Source organism: Ambystoma mexicanum, chromosome 3p, assembly GCF_040938575.1.
Source record: "Ambystoma mexicanum isolate Mex_15411 chromosome 3p, UKY_AmexF1_1, whole genome shotgun sequence".
In the NCBI taxonomy this organism is placed as follows: Eukaryota; Metazoa; Chordata; class Amphibia; order Caudata; family Ambystomatidae; genus Ambystoma; species Ambystoma mexicanum.
In genome coordinates, this window is record NC_090925.1 from 1,212,464,951 (window position 1) to 1,212,481,851 (window position 16,901).

Genomic DNA, 16,901 nt, shown 5'->3' on the forward strand with positions numbered 1-16,901 from the left:
ATTGACTGGTCATATATAGAACTGTAGTGTGTGTACTACACTTATTTCAAAAGGAATTCATACAGAAATAAATGGTATCTCTCACTCAGAGATTAAGCAAATAGTGCTGAATACATGAATCAATTACACATAACACAATAGATATGCATTGACACTTCCTATCGCAGTGAGTTTATGTGAGGATAATCCCAATGTTGGTTTGAAAGAGATGATAGAGTATCCTCAATTTCGGATTTCCTGCTCTTGCTACATGTTTCGAGTATGGTTCTCTTCTTGAGGTGATTCACACTCAAAACCTTCCTGTAATTTAGAAACAAATCTAATTATTCCCCAAAGGATTAGCTACTTTGAACATGTATTCAAACGTATAAACTTGCTGTGGCGTGATTTTAATGGAGGGAGCACTAACCTGGTACCTCAGTAAGTCCTAACTGGCAAAACTGTAGTATGCGTTGAATGTCACTACACAGCAAGGTATCTGTCTTCACCCTGTGGTGATGTTCAAAGACCCCTAAGGGATGAAAACTAAAAGTAAGGAATAATCCTGGGGTAATAAAACAAAATGATGTGTAAATCAGTCAATGAAAAAAGAAGAGTTATTCACTCACTGCTGGCCGTAATTGCAGACACTCAAATAGTGTATTGCTGATCGCGTTGATCGGATCCCTGGCCCTGTAATAATGAGACCGGGTCTGGTGTTACAAATAGAGCTAGCAGAAAACTATAAGTGAATACAAATCTCAAACATTTCACTTTGTGATACCCTCTCCTTATCTCTTTTACTTGTTTCTTTTGATGTAGAAGCGAAGCGCGGGCGGAAAAGCAGCAATTACGCAGCCTCTGTCCCGCGTTTGCTTAAAATAAACAATATCTCTAACTTGTTGGGTATGCATAGCACATCACGACCAGGTCAAGTGACAGTGTTCACATCTGCATGAGAGTAACTAAAGATCAAGGGAACCATCTTGGAATGGCTAGTTGGCATAGTCAATGATTGTGACCCTTCTTTCAGAGAAATTCCTAACCAAGTTATTGCGTTGGGAGAACTGATCTCCCTCAAAATCTCCTTATCTGCTATAACCACCCTCACAATCCACCTAATCTACAGACCGCAGGCCCCCAGCTCTCCTTCGAGGAAGACATTGCACAACTCCTCTCAACCAACACCACGCCTTCCTCTAAAATCATCATTATGGGAGATTTCAACCTAGGTCTCAACGACCCATCAGACTCCCATGCACTTGCCCTGGCAAACACCATTTAAGCTTAAGGCCTTTTCCACCGAATATCCAAACCCATTCATGATAGAGGCTGCACACTAGACTGACTGGCAGACCACAATTGCCACACCAATATATCAGCCAGAAAATAGCCCAACCGAATGTTCAGCCTCAACCAGCCTCGGCTGCCCTCTCAAGAAACTCACGCAAAATCACGCAAGACAACATAATCCCCTTGCTACTACCACTAACAACCTACCCTCAGACCAACACCGATCCCACTGCTATGGTCACACTCTACAACCAAACACTCCTAGATACCATTAACAAAGTAGCCCCTCTGGGTAACCGTAAATCCAAACCAATAGCCCACCTAAATTCCTGGTACACCCTAATCTCAAAGTCTTACGCTCCTCAAAAAGAATTGCTGAGAGTGTCTGGAAAAAAACACCTTCTCAATGGAACAAACTGCACTTCAATGCCCTGGCCATAGAGTACAAACAAGCTATTCTTCAATCCAAAGGCAACTCCTACAACAAGAGAATTGCAAAAGCAAACTCAGGCACGAGAGAGCATTTTACCATACTACGCAAACTCAAAACACCAGCCCCCTTACCTGACCATTGTAATAAAGATCAACCCTGGTGCAAAAGAATCCAAAACGACCCTCCTCTGCAAAATCTCCCTACACCAAAACAAAATCACTACTAAGAAAGACCCCATACCAGCGACCCACACCCTCTAGCCTCACGTCCAGTTTCAAATTCACCCCTTTAACCATTACTGAAACTACCAAAATTATCAATGGCCTAAAACCCTCCAGATGTCAAGGAGACATCTGCTCAGCATCTCTTATTAGAGACTGTGCCCAAGAGCTTGCCCTCTTCATCACGGCCCTGATCAACAACTCCTCTTCTAGCAATGTACCAGAAAATCTTAAAGGAGCATGGGTACTCCCACTTCTCAAAAAACCTACACTGGACCCCAATGTCCCCACCAACTACCGTCCCAATCACAACGGTACTTTTCCTCCTGAAAATACTTGACAGAGTGGCCTATTTGCAAATTCAAAAATACTTGAAAACCCACAACCTCCTTGGCCTCCGCCAGTCATGCTTCCGCCCTGGTCACGGAACGGAAACCACCCTCTTGGACCTCAAAATCCAAATGGATGAGATTAAAGACAAGGATAATTTGGCCATCCTCCTCCTACTCGACCTCTCAGCAGCCTTTGACTTGTAAAATCACAATATACTCTGCCAACACCTTGTGCTAGCTGCCCACTTCTCGGCCAATGCCATAAAATGAACAGAATCCTTCATTTCCAACTGCACTATGAGAGTATTCTCAACCACTGCAGCAGCCCCCCAAGCCCTAGTTACTTGTGGAGTGCCACAAGGCTCCTGTGTCTAACAAACACTATACTTCATTTTCACGAAGCCATTTTTTGTCCTCCTGGACAAACTGGGGGTCACATACACTAACTACACGGATGACACCCAAATACTCCTACCCATCAATGGCTATTATGTCACTGACTCCAAAGTACTGAGCAAAATACACCTAACCATTCAAGCCTGGATGGTGCAACACAATCTAAGCCTAAATGACGAGAAAACGGAACTACTCCTCAATGGCACTCAATCTCGGCTAAAAAACCTATCCAACTCCTATAAATCCTTTACCATTGACGGAAACATTATCACTGTAGCAAAAGAGGTAAAACCCTTAGGAGTTTATCTCTACTTCTCGATCCCCCTAACAGGCCAGGTAAACGCAATCACTTTGGCCGCTGCCTACACCGCCAAACTGATCAATGCCTGCAGACCATTCCTGAGCACTGACAACTGTATTACCCTCGCCAGAGCCCTCATGCTGTCTAGGATTGACTACTGTAACTCCCTCTTTGCAGGATCTAATTCCAGCAACATTAAAAAATTACAAATCATCCAGAACAACGCTGTAAGAGCTGTACTCAACATCCCCAAAAAAGATTACATCTCATCAGCTAGACGAAATATCCACTGGTTCCCAGTCCGGGAATGCATCACATTCAAAACCTTATCTCAAACACACAAATGCCTGTCAAATAGTGCCCTGATCTATCTAACTAGAAAAATCACCAAGGCCCAATCCAATAGACCAACCCGAGTGGCATACTCGTGCCATCTAGCCATACCCAGATACAGGCGCCAAAAAGCCAGAGGCTGCAGATTCCCTATGATTGCGGCTAAATAATGGAATTCCCTGCCGCTAGCGCTTAGATCAGATCCCTCCCTCTGGTTTTTCCACAAAGGCCTCAAAACCTGGCTCTTTTCCCAAGATATCTAGAGGAACCACAACCATATAGCTATTGTCCTAACTATGTACCAGCAATTTATCTGTACCTGTAACTAACTGTATGTACTAGGTCTTGCATTTTAATCTCCTCCCCTATCTTCTCTCGCCTCTTCTACTGCTCCTCTATACTCTTTGGACTGCCTGCATCTCATCTTGCCCCCCTCAAATCCCTCTACCACTCAGCCACCCGTACCCTCTGTCTCCTTGCCCCTCATGAGTCCATTTCCTCTTTCGCTTTTTTACCTTGGTTGGCTTCCCTTTCCCTCCCAATTTAAATTTCATTTCCTCTGTCTAGTCTTTAAATCTCTCCATGGTCCCCCTTATCTCTCCTCTCTCCTCTCTTTGTACATCCCTTCCCGCTCCCTTTGTTCTGCTGATCTCTTCCTTCTCACCATTCCCCTTTCCCCATGTGCCTCCTCCCCTTTCCGCTCCTTTCAGCTCCTAGCCCCCCGGCACTGGAACTCCCTACCTCTTTATATCCGCTCCATACCTACCCTTTCCTCCTTCCGTGCTTCCCTGAAATCTCTTCTTCTCCATTCCCCACCATGATAACTTTACCTCCTCTCCTTTCTCTCTCATTCCCTCGTATCTCCCCCTATGCACCTCTGCCTGCCTGCTCCTTTCCCCCTACCCTCCTTGCATCTTCACCCCAATAGCATTGCTGTTCCCTCCTCCTTTCCCTTTCACACCCCCTCCTTCCCTCTTCCCTCACAGATTAATTGCTCTACTTACTGCTTTATTGGTTTGATTCGTGTTTGTAAATTGCTTCTACTGTTATAAATTTCTATGTATTTTGTTGTTATAATGTAAATCGCTTTGGATTAAAGCGCTATATGAACACAATAAATACAAATACAAATGTAACGTATTTTACTGCATAAATGCATGCATAATCTGTAACCTATTGCAACATGTAACTACTGTAACCACCACTCTTACTTAACCCAGCACCCAGTTGCCTCGGGGTTAGGTATGCTTTACAAATGTCAAAATAAATAAATAAACAAATAAATGTTCAATCAGCTATCTGCCTCTAACATGAATAATTATCTAAGAGAAATGTCTTAGATAAATCGTTACGCCAAACTATATGCTGACTGCAGCAGTTCCCCATATCTAGTCAAATGATGTAATGTGTGCAACAATCTGAAGTTAAGGTCGTTCATAGTGAGTTACTTCACATCCTAAGTATGCTGTCATTTGTTAGTTGGAAAACCATTGCAGCATCCGTAGATGCGGTACTCGCAGTTGGTGAAAATTTCATACACGTATTTAGACAACAATGAAGTATTATGTTAGTCTGCAAGTGTAAGTAATAAACCCAGAAACTTGAATGCATTCTCTAAGCATGACTACAACACATTTGGACTCCTCAATGAGATGTTGTTTAGATATTGAACACAATACAATAAAAGGACATGGTACATTGATCAACTTATAACACAATACTTTAAATGCCCTATTTGAAAACATCCTCCTCGAATAACATATGATAAATCCTGATGGGTAATCAAGTAGTGCATTTAAATGAAACATGTCAAATCATATTCTGTGTTCATTCCCCTAGGAGTATGAGTATCCAATCGCTCAATCCATGCTATCTCTTTCTGGAGTAGCACCCTAACCAGATCTCCCCCTCTGAGGGGTGATTTAAGTTGTTCAAGAATAACCACCTGCATTTGGGCAACTGAATGATGGAATGCTGGGAAATTGGAGATATATCTGAATGTGTTCAGATATTTGACTTGTGCTCCGTCCAACGTGTCTTGGCTTTCCGAGTGGTGATTCCTACGTAAAAGATGCCATGGATAATGTTGGTGGAGTCACAGGTAGATGTGTGTCACAAGTAATTGGTTTTCCTGTGTATCGGTGATTGCTAGTTTTGCCTTTGATAATGTTATTGCAGTATTGGCAAGTTGAAAATGGACAGGGCAAGAGATGAACTGAAGTGGAAAGTTGATGAGCAGGCAAAAAAGTGATTATGTTTTGTAAAACAAAAATACTGGGAACATGGTGACAGCGGGTAGGTTTCTGGCTAATAAACTGAAGAGCTTGATGGAGAGGTCTTATGTTCAGGGTATTGAGAATGCTCATGGAGTGACGGTAGTGAAATATGTGAATGTTTTATGAGTCATTGTACACTGAGGATGTGTTTCCATCTCGATCGGATTGGGATGGCTTCTTTGACAGAATTGTGATGCCAGCACTGGCCGAGGAAGACAGGGAGGTCTTGGATGTCCAGTTTAGTGTTGCAGAGTTTTTGACGCCCATAAACTAGCTTAATGTTGGCAAGTCGCCAGGACTGGATGGCCTGGTTGTGGAATTCTACAGATCCTTTCATGCACAGTTGGCTCCGTCTTTATGTGAACTATATAATTGTTTTTTATTGAATGGGATGTTATGCCCTTCCATGAGGGAGCTGTGATTGCTCTGTTTCTTAAGCCATGCAGGGATAATAAGAAGTGTGGTAATTACCGACCAATTTCCTTGCTTAATGTGGATGTTAAACTGTTTACCAGGATCTTAACTAATAGGTCAGATAGGTTTATGGGGGACTTTATTGATCATTCTCAGGTCGGGTTTAAGAGGCAGAGGTTTGGCTATGATTTTATCAGAACACTTTTGAATGAGGTTGAGGATGCAGTGTTGATTTTTATGGATGCAGAGAAGGCTTTTGATCGTGTCAATTTGGTGTTTCTATAATACATGTTGCATAGGATGGGTTTTGTTGTGGGTTTTTTCAGGGCGGTCAGTTCATTGCATCCTTCTATAAGTGCAAGGATCTGGGTGAATGGTGAACTGTCGTCTCCCTTTTCTCTGTCTAGGGGCACCAGACAGGGGTGTCCGCTGTCACCCTTTTTTTTAAAACTGGCTTTGGAGCCATTAGATGCTTACATTATACAGGAACATAGTGTATGTGGCTTACGGGTAGGGGAAAAGGAAATAAAGGTTTGATCTTACGTGGATGACATGACTGTGATCCTGGCTAACCCGAGTGAAGGTTGTGTATTGTTGAGGAATATGTTTCAAGAGGTGAGTCACCTGTCGGGCCATAAAAAAAATTCAGATAAAACAGAGGTTTTTCCCATTGTTGCATCCTATCTGCGAGGGGATTTTGCTTTATGGAATTATAAGTGGGCTGACTCTTGTGTCAAATACTTGGGGATTTATATGATAAGGGATTTGAGATAAATTGCCAAATTTAACGTGAATAAACTGATCAAGGCACTTCAGGGGGATGTGCGCAAAAGGGGACGGTTGACCTTGAATGTTTGGGCTAAAGTTAATGCCATTAAGATGGTACTCTTGCCGAAGGTACTCATTCAATGATATGATATTATAAGTCATTTATAATGCGCCTGTACACAAGTGTTTCTAGGCGTGGCAAGACAAGGAAGGGAAGACAAAATGAAGACAAAACAACAATCTTACTATCTTACTAGGCCCTGTGTCATTCAGATTGCACAAGTGCAGGCGGGCGAGGAGAGGGAGAAGTGACAGGGGGTCCAGGGAGGGGAGAGTGCAAAGGAATTCATAAGTGCTGCCAGGGAGGTGGCTCGTAAGTGCAGAAAGTCAGGGGACTGTAGGGTTGCAGATGCAGTTCCTAAGTGATTGGGAGGGCAGGAGGTAGTGCAAAGGCAACTGGTTGTGCAGGAGCCTGGGCCGGTAAGTTCAGTGGATGGCCAGGTAACGAGGATGCACAACAGAGAGGGGCATCATCAAGGGAGAGGGAGAGAGAAAGCAGAAGCGAAAAGGAAGGTCTTGAGTTGCTGCCTGAACCTTAGATGGTCCAGCTCAAGTTTGAGAGAGGCAGGGAGGCCGTTCCAGGGGGAGGCCCCAGCCGAGGACAGAGATCTACCCCCACTCTCTGCCTGGAGAAGCGTCTGACCCTCAGAGAGTTGGAGGTGGATGAGAGGAGGGATCAAGAAGGAAGATGCTTAGGAAGAGAGAGTTGGATGTAGTGTGGTCCCCGGCCCCAGAAAGACTTGTGAGCGATGCAGAGGGTCTTGAACTTCATTCTTGATCCTTGCAGTCAGTGGAGAGATTTCAGGTCTACATAGATACAATCCCTGGGCTTGAGGCCAAGGACAAGTCTTGCAGTCCTGGTCTGGATTAGTTGTAGAGGGCGAAGAGAAAAGGCAGGTAGATTTAGAAAGAGGCTTTTGCAGTAGTCCAGCCTAAATAGGACCAGGGCTCTGGAAACAGTGCGTTCTGGGGGAAATTGAGAAAAGGAAGAATACCTCTGAGTAGGTGCAGCTGATAGTGTGACTTCTTAGAGACGTCAGAGATGTGAGGAGAGAAGGAGATGGTGGAGTAGAAGATGACACCAAGGTTCTTAGCCTTGCAGGAAGGTGCAGGTAGCGGGCCCAGAGTGGGCGGCCAGAGTGAGAGAGGGAAGGCGGGAGCAGGTGTCCCAATAAGGAGGATCTCAGTCTTACTGTCATTAAGGCAGAAATCATTGGAAGCACACCATTCCTGAATTGCAGACAGACAGTCAGGTATGAGAGAAGGAGCAGCGGAGGAGGCTGAGGGGAGCCAGAAGGAGAGCTGGGTGGCATCTTAACACTGAAAGTTAGAAGAGAACGTAGCGGTGTGGTGAATCAGAGGGGCCAGGTATTGGTTAAAGAGCCAGGGAGACAGGTTAGACCCCTTGGGGGACACCACATGTAGAGGGAGAGAGATATGGAAGAGAGGAAAGACCCAAGTAGCTGGGAGGGTCGATCTGAGAGAAAGGAGGCCAACCAGGCTAGGGCCTGGCCAGAGATGCCCAGATTGTCACAGAGACGATTGAGTAGAATGGCGTGGATGACCGTGTCGAAAGCAGAAGATAGACCAGGGAGAATGAGGACAGAAGGTAGGCTAGATTCTAGATTAGAGAGCAAGTCTTCACGGGTGTTCAGGAGAGCAGTTTCGGTGCTTCTGGCTGCTCTAAAGCCAGACTGGTGGTCATGGAGACAATCAACAGACTCAGTAGGAAGATTAAGCTGGGAGATGGCCAGCTTTTCCAGGAGTTTGCCTAGGAAAGGAGTGATGGAGATCGGGCCGGTAGATTGCCGGAGAGGAAGGATCAGCAGAGGACTTCTTAAGGAGGGGTGTACAAGGGAGTTCTTAAGGGGGAGGGGAAGGCAAAAGAGTGATTGCAGAAATCAGCCAAGGCTGGAGTGAGGGTTTCGATGTGGTTCTTCATGGTTCTGGAGGAGCAGGGGAGAACCTGCATTGAAATGACTTTCATAGATCAGACTTGTCTAGAAACCTCGTTGGAACTGAACAGGGAGGAGGAGAAAGGAAGAAGAGATACAGCCGCAGGGGGTCCTGGAATGGTAGAGAGAAAGGGAGAGGAGGTAGAGGAAGAGGAGAGAGTGGACAGGATGTCCTGAGTTTTAGTGGTGAAATGAGATGCCAGAACCGTGCTTAGGGCCTGGGAGGGAACACAAGAGGTGGAGACTGCAGCAGGATTGGCCAGCTCCTTGCAGATTTTGAAAAGTTTGTCTGAGTTTCTAGAGGCCGCCAAGACATGGGATTTGATTTATGATCTCTTCTTAGAAAGGACAGAAAGTCTGTATTGCCTTTGGAGCAGGCGGCAGGCCAGTTTGTCAGAGGATGGGCCTGATGCCCTCCACTTCCTCTCAGCCACCCTACACTTACCTTTAAGGGTGGCGATGTCGGAATCGTACCAAGAGTTGCCCTTGGATTCATGCTTCAAATGGAACCTCATGACAGGGGCAAGGATATCGAGAGTGTTAGAGATTGAGAGATAAAGGTTGAAGACAGCTGTGTCAGAGTGTGAGTGACCCAAAGGTGTAGGAGGAGGAGAGAAACTAGCGGCAAAAGCCTCCACTGACACATGCTTCATGGGCTGGATGACCGAGAAGGTCGGTGGTAGTGCTGGGGTCGGCTTAGCCTGAGGGGCAGAGAGTGACAGGTGAGAGGAGAGAAGAAAGTGGTCAGTCCAAGAGAGAGAGGAGCAGTGAGAGGGTTGAAGAGGGGGGGTCTGAGGAGATCAGAACATGCAGGGTGTGCCCTGCAGAGTGAGTCAGGCCAGAGGGAAGAATAGAGAGAGAGTCACAGAGGTTGTGAAAGAGCCCAGAGGAGGGGCTAGAAGCATCCAAGTGGATGTTGAGTTCTCTGAGGAGGAGAAGATGAGAGGTAGAGGCAAGGAGGGAGGAGGAAACCGTCTGTTAAGATGGATTTCTGGACTCTGTTCTGGAGGAGCAGAGGTTCAGAAGGCCAGCCTAGTTTCTTGGAACAGGGTAACCTCTGAACAAGCCAGACCAATCAGGGTAGCTATGGCAGGCAGTCAAGACTAAGTCTCAGGAGGGGTGAGGGTGACTGAAGGACCTCAATGAGCATACAAGGCAAGGTCACTTACAAATTTCTCCAGACAGGTGCTATATTAAAAATATAGACACATTTATTACAAGGCCTTTGTAACATAGACCATAGCAAAAAATCACAGTAACACTAAGTAAACCAATACATCACACTCAATACAATATATGTACAAGACCAATGGGGTCTAAAGGGTTAAACGCACAAAATATGTTGACGACCTAGAGGGGAAGAAAACAGGCAGTGCAGGTAATTTTTAGACCCCGTTCCACATCAATAATACACCTAACTGAGAGGCAGTCCAAGCCCTACGAAGAGAGGAGCCTTGTGCTCAATGCTACATGCACGCGCTTGTGCCAATGGGCAGGATAGGGTCTCTTCAAGGGTCTCTAGCAGCTCAGGAAGGTGGATGAGGCGATGCAGAACAAGTTCCCACTATTCAAGAAGGACCTCAAATTGGGGGCAGAGGCAGTTTGAGAGTGCGGGATGGAGGCTCTATTTTGCAATAGCAGTGGAAAGGGAAGGGGACCTCAGGGGCCACTCGTGCATAAAAATGGGCTCCTGCGCTAGGGGCCACCGGTTGAGTTAAGGACTACTCACCGGTCCCCGATGCAGGCAGACCCAAACTTCACCAGTACAGTCCACTTCGCTGGCAGGTTCGAATGTGGCAAAAAGGACGTCTCGGCACCTTGTAGTTCCCAAGATACAGCAATGATTCCCAAACAGAACAGTGGTGATTTCTCTGCTCCCGGAGGAGGAATCGACCCAGGTTCACTGCAGCAGGCTTCAGGGGCAAGAGGGTCACAATTGCAGCGAACTTGCACAGGCCGTTGCTGCGGCAGGGCAACATGGTAACCGCGTTTACTCTGGTCCTGGCGCACTCGTCTCACTTCAGACCTGGGAATGCCAAGTGTATGAAATTAGGTGTGAGGGTGCCGTGGACACAGAGCCAGCAGTAGACCAGGTTTTGAGGGTCTCCTCGAAACGGCGGTGGTGACAGAGCAAAGGTCCTGCGTAAGCTGGTCAGCCCACTGGTTGGCCTAGGGACACTTCCGAGAAGGCTTACTTGCAGGGTATGATGAAAGTGCCGAGAATAGTTGATCCCACTATTCCAAGGGGTCGAAGCGTCTTTGCAGACCTTCTAGGACGATCAGATGCAGAGGGGTCCCACAGGACAACAGCGGGCTTACGGTGCCAAACCTTCCAGCGGGTCACCAGCGGTTCCTCAACTCGGCTTCTTGTTGCAGGATACTTGGCTCCTATCCTTTGTTCGGTGTGAACTCAGGAGATCGACATGGTAGTGGTGTTTTCAGCCTCTTCTTATCCAAAGTTCCCTTCGCACCAAAACGGAGAGGATCCAATGGGAGATCTGCTCACAAACACACACTCCATATGTGGACCAATCACGGACCACGGTGGTCCCATGAATTCAGGGCATTCCAGACTCTCTAGCACCCAGGATTTGTATTGGGATCAGACATCCCAGCCCACATCCTGGAGGCACACACACTAGGCATGCAGAAGCCCGCGAAAGTATTGGGATTCGCGGGAAAGTGCATGACCAAATAAGGACTGACCCAGGTCGACTCGACCTGGGGAAGGTGAAGGGGCAAGATGGCCAAAGGACAGGACAAAGAACTTCGTGGCATGGCCATTTTGGAGCCAGGCCACCTGTTTGTGCCAAACACAGTTAACACGGTTAACATGGTAGAAAAGTGCTAAACATTATGCTATAAGATAGCTGCCCCCAGTCCTGTCCATGACACATCTGCACAGTTCATAAAAAGTCCAGAGAGAGTTTCTAAAGCCTTTTGAAATGACTAGAGACCTAAGTGTGCTGTATGGTAAGATACATTGCACACTTGTTACATGTTGCACAAAAGCTGCAGCATGAGGAAAGGACTAAGGGAAACAAAGTCTTCCAGTACTTAAGGGCATGTCAGTTTCCCCATAAAAAGTGAGCGAAAACCCAGAGGAGTGCAGCTGAAGGCTGTGCTTCTCTGGCAAAGTCAGTCAATGGTGTCTAAACAGCAGCAAAAAGTTTGGGGGTTGACACATGGAGGGAAAATTACATACAATTATGAAATCTTTCCTAACTACGTCCTAAGAAGTTACTTCAGCAATTTGATTGAGTCTTCCAGGACTTTTTGTGGGGTGAAGTGAAAAACCATCGGATTCAATGGTACATTCTGGTGCATAGTGTATGCGAGGGTGGTTTTGGTTACCCTGATCTTGATAGTTATCATAGGGGCTTTATACTGATGAAGTCTGCTTACTTTCATGCATAGAGTGAAGCTTCTTTGCTGCTTTGGAGGACTATAGAGAGGAACAAGGGCTCTCTGTGTGCTCCGAGTAGTCTGTATTCCATGGGGAGAATACCCAGTTTGATTACTAAGTTGCCTTCTGTTGATCCCACTAGGGTGGCTCTTGCATCTTGGATGACTGGTATTAATCCGAATATATGGTTGCATTACGATGCTTGTTTTGCTTTGGCATAATCCTGGGTTGCAGATTGGGAACAGAAATGTATGCTGGCGTAGCTGGACTTCAAGGGGGATACTGAAGATCGGGGATGTCTTGAGTGATGGGCGAATTATGTCTTCTGCCTCCCTATGTAGTAAATATTGCCCTGGGAGCAGGGACATTGAGAGGTACTTGGATCAGGAGTCCCTTTTGATGCAAAGACAGGGTATGTTGGGTGCTCTGATGAGGATTAGGCCGGAAGCTTGTGATTTATTTGTCGCGCTGCCACGTATGGTCTCTACCTTCCTAAAACTGATGACTATGAACCTCTCACAAGTAGAGTCCTGGAGAGTCTCAGGCGGGCTTGGGCTATTGAACTAGATTGGGATTTTTCTTAAGTGGGACAATCTATTAAGGGTTGTGGTGTTAGGTCAAAACTGGACTGTTCTTTGCAGTTCATCCATCAGAAAACATTTGCACGGCTGTATTGGACCCCTGTGTGGATGCACGGACTGGGCATGTTGGAGTGCGAGCCCTGTTGGTGTTGTGGTAGGTAAAGGGGTACATTGCTGCACATGTTGTGTGATTGCTCCAGGGTTGTTGATGTTTGGAGCGAAGTATTGGACAGGTTGGATGTGACTTTAGATATATAATTTCCTAGGTTGCCTACTTCAGTAATTTTGCTATGAACTAGTGGGAGATGTAGGGTGGCTCGTAGTTTTGAGTATTGGATAAATATGGCCTTGGTGACAGCAGTTAAATAGGTCTTGAGAGTGTGGAAGGCCAGGAAAAAGCAGAGGGTGGAGAGTTGGTTAGCAGATTTGCTGGTTATGTCCAGTTATGAGAAGTGTATGTTTCTGAAGTAGAATCGGGAAGACTTATCTTTGGAAATGTGGGTGCCTTTTAATGATTTACATGGTCTGGGTTGGGTAGTGTGGGGTACTTGATGGAGGCATCACAAGAAGAGGTGGGAATGTGGTGTGTGTGTGGGGGGGTATGTGTGGGTGTGAGTCTGTGTATTTGAGTATGTGTGCGCTGATGTTTGGGTGGGGGGGATTTGTTTTCCCTCTACGTTGGTTTATGATTCCTTCAATTTTTCATTTTCAAATTCGTATATTCATAGGGATGATCATGGGTGGTGGTTTATTATTTTGTTAAATTGCGGGATGTTGTTTGCACTTTGATTAGGATGTTTTTGTTGTGACTATTGCTATGGTGTCTTGCATTGCTTATTGTAGTTTGTTTTGTTGTCTGAAATGTGTTTTATGAAACATCTATAAACGAAGTGAATATATTTAAAAAAAAAAAGAAATACCTGTACCAAAGAGAAACCTGTACATAAAGAGACTATCTGAAGAGAAGATCAAGGGAAGAAAAGGCACTGTGTTGGCCTATTTAATTTAGTTTTATGTAGTGGTAGGGTCAGGTAGAGTTAGTTTGGGCGGAGGATCATTTTGCTTTGAACTTCCTGACATCTGACAAGCACCGTTAGTTCCTTTAGATATGTAGGGTCTTCTCTCAAGCAATAGGGAAAGAGGGCCTTATTCTTATAATTTGATTAAAGACCCCTTCTTCGGACTCACCACACCAAGCTGGAAGTTGGCTTGGATAGTAAACAGGGATAGCACAACTATTCCCAATATTAAAAACTGGATAGGTGATGTAGTGACACATTGTATGCAGGTGAACACGGGTTTCAACACTTCTACAATGCCCTCTATTTATCTAGAAATGCGGCAATGGGTGATGACATTATTGATGATTTGGATGCATATTAAGATACCTTTGCTGAGAAAGCTTCTAAACTAGATGATTTGCTGCTATCTCAGTGTGTTAAAATGGGCAGTCGCTGGGGCCCTGTGTACTTACTTATGGCAGATCTTTATAACGTTTACGCAAATATTATAGATCGGGACCTGCTACAAGTATTTAACAAGGCATTTAAGAGCAAGTCTTTCCCATCAAACATGTGTGAGGCTACAGTAATAGTGCTGCTGAAAACTGGCATGGTCGTGGACAGCTGTAGTTCTTATCATCCATTGTATATGCTTAATATTGATTATACAGTGTTGACCAAGATAATGGTAAATCTGCTTATGCCATTAATGTCATAGATGATATAACCAGATCATATGAGGTTTGTTCCACGCAATCAACTCAATTAAACATACTCTGCATGTTTGCCAAAGTATATGCCGTAAAACGTCCACAAAATGTAATTGATGCCTTATTGGATTCTGAAAAGGCTGTTGATTATCTGGAGAGGATGTGTTTGTGGCAGACACGCAAATGATTTGCTGTGGTGGGGATGCTCTTAAATGGATGAAGATGCTGTACAGGTCCCTGTAGCAAGAGCACTCAAGAATGCCAATGTCTTTCCTGCATTTCTGTTATTTAGGGGCACACGACAGGGATGCCCTTTATCCCGTATATTGTTAACGTTTGCAATACAGCCCCATGCAGTTTCTGGGCCAAAAATATTCACAACGAGGGGTGTATATTTTACAGGAGACCTTACTTATGGCATTATACATGATTGATATGGTCCTTTATATAACTTTCAGGTGAATCTGGACCCAGTTGTGAGAGAAGTTATTGAGTACCGAAAGTTTGCTAGTCTCTCATCAATTGGGCGAAAATATAAATATTTCCCGTAACTGAGGAAGCAGATTAGAACCCTATGTAGGGTTATTTTAAATAGTGTCCTGAATCTGTGAGATATCTTGGTGCGCAACTGGCACTTAACTCCGATGCTCTATACTTACTGAACAATGCCCCTGTAGTCCCACAGCTTGCACATAAAATAAAATGTGGTCTAATGTAACACTTTCTCTGATGGGGAAAGTGGTTTCAATTACATTTTCCTGGGAAGGAGGCTCCGTGCTGAGGTGCAATTGAGAAGATATGACTTACCTGCTTCTTGGATTTCTGTGGAGTGAAGTCCTTGAGGTGCTCCCGCAGGGACTGCGAGAAGATTTCCGTGCACTGCACGAGACGATTCTTCAGAGACTGCAGTGTTAAAGCGTTGCACGCTGCCCATTAATCCCACCTGTGTTGGCTGGGCAAGGCTAGCAGGGCATGGTTACGTCCGCAGCCATGCCCTAGCGTGCTCTAAATTTAAAAGGGAAGACTTTTTTGCGAGGCAAAATGCTTCCGGCCTCATCCCTGTACCTGAAGGCCCATATACTATGGAGGAAAGGTGAAAGAACGTAGGAGTACTACTGGTGATTCTCTATAGATTTTAGGAAGCTGAACTCAATTTCCATCTTTGAAACTTACCCAATGCCCTGCAACTCAGATGCTCTATACTGGCTGAACAATGCTCCAGTAGTCTCACAGCTTGCGCATAAAATAAAACGTGTTCTAACTTACTACTTTCTCAGATGCGAAAAGTGGCCTCAACTAAAATTATTGGTCTATCTAAGCTGCTGTGTTTAATTCTGGAGCTGCCACTCGACCTCTCTAAGTTCTTCTTTATCAGGTTAAACGATTTGTTAAAGAACTTGATATGGGCAGGGTGGCACCAAAGGATAAGATGAGATTTCCTCACAAAGCCCTATGAAGGGGTGGACTGGCAATTCCGGATTTAAACATCTACTACTGAGTATTCCAAGCACAACTTGCAGTGCTCTGGTTAATTATATCGACAAATACTACACGTGGAAGGATTCTTGGCCAGACCTGTTCCTTAGCCTGCAGTTAAATATAGTGGTGGGACTTCAGTCAACGTATTGGGTGTGGCATCTGATTGGGAAAATATTCGAAGATGATACTTTATTCTCTCCCTCATTGCAGTGTTGGAAGTAGACTTCTACTGAACTTTGGTTTCGAGGAACTACATGGCCAAGCTCAGCTCCGCCGAATAGTTTCTTGTTGTTTGGCTTCAGCTGATTACTTTGGCTTCTAACTGAATGAAATGTAACAACTCAGATATGCAAATATGGAGTGCAGAATGTAAAAGGGAATTAAATTAAATATTGTTTGCTAGCATTCCATATTTGATATAAGACTATGGGTATATGTGTATTCGATAGGAGTGTTGAGAACGAGTGAGAGGTGATCATGGTTTGTCCCTTTGAGAAATGCCTATGGAGAAACCTGACACGCTTTATGTTGGGCAGAGTGACAGGGCCACATTTACGAGGCTTCTCAGAGATTGTTTATGTAGGGAATCTCCCCATTTCCCCTGTGGGCTAGTCTGCCAGAGGGGGTATATCGAGCGATAGGTGTGAGTACTCTGCATGGGACATAGTAAAAGAGCTGCGTTCTGTTAATAAAATTGATAGGTGAGGAAGATGAGTCAGTTTGCACAGCGAGATCCAAGAAAAACTTCATCTGAGCTGAAGGTATGTGTAAACGCACCACTTTGGTGGACATCTGCCGCCGGCACGGCTATCCTCCCACACACATTAGAATACAGCTACGACTACGACAAATTTTTTCCAGCTGGACAGGTAATGGCTTTGCCCCTTAAACCCAACTTGCATCAACACCTCTGCAATTAGATTACAGCGACAACCTACGAACATTTTCGGTCTAGGTGGTCAC

At 45.2% G+C, this 16,901-nt stretch overlaps 1 protein-coding gene across 10 annotated transcripts in view; it reads right to left on the reverse strand.

Annotated features, from left to right (window-relative positions):
• LOC138581369 (uncharacterized) overlaps nucleotides 1-16,901 on the reverse strand; it is a 3,536,879-nt gene that overhangs the window by 712,887 nt on the left and 2,807,091 nt on the right. For 2 of the 10 annotated variants that reach the window (XR_011304538.1, XR_011304537.1), the window contains 3 exons: nucleotides 609-672; nucleotides 410-511; nucleotides 156-300 (listed from right to left, as the gene is read on the reverse strand). The exons of the other annotated variants lie outside the window; for them this stretch is intronic. The gene's annotated coding sequence lies outside the window, so the exon portion shown is untranslated. Of the gene's footprint in view, nucleotides 1-155; nucleotides 301-409; nucleotides 512-608; nucleotides 673-16,901 lie in introns of those variants that run through there. 10 annotated transcript variants of the gene reach the window in all.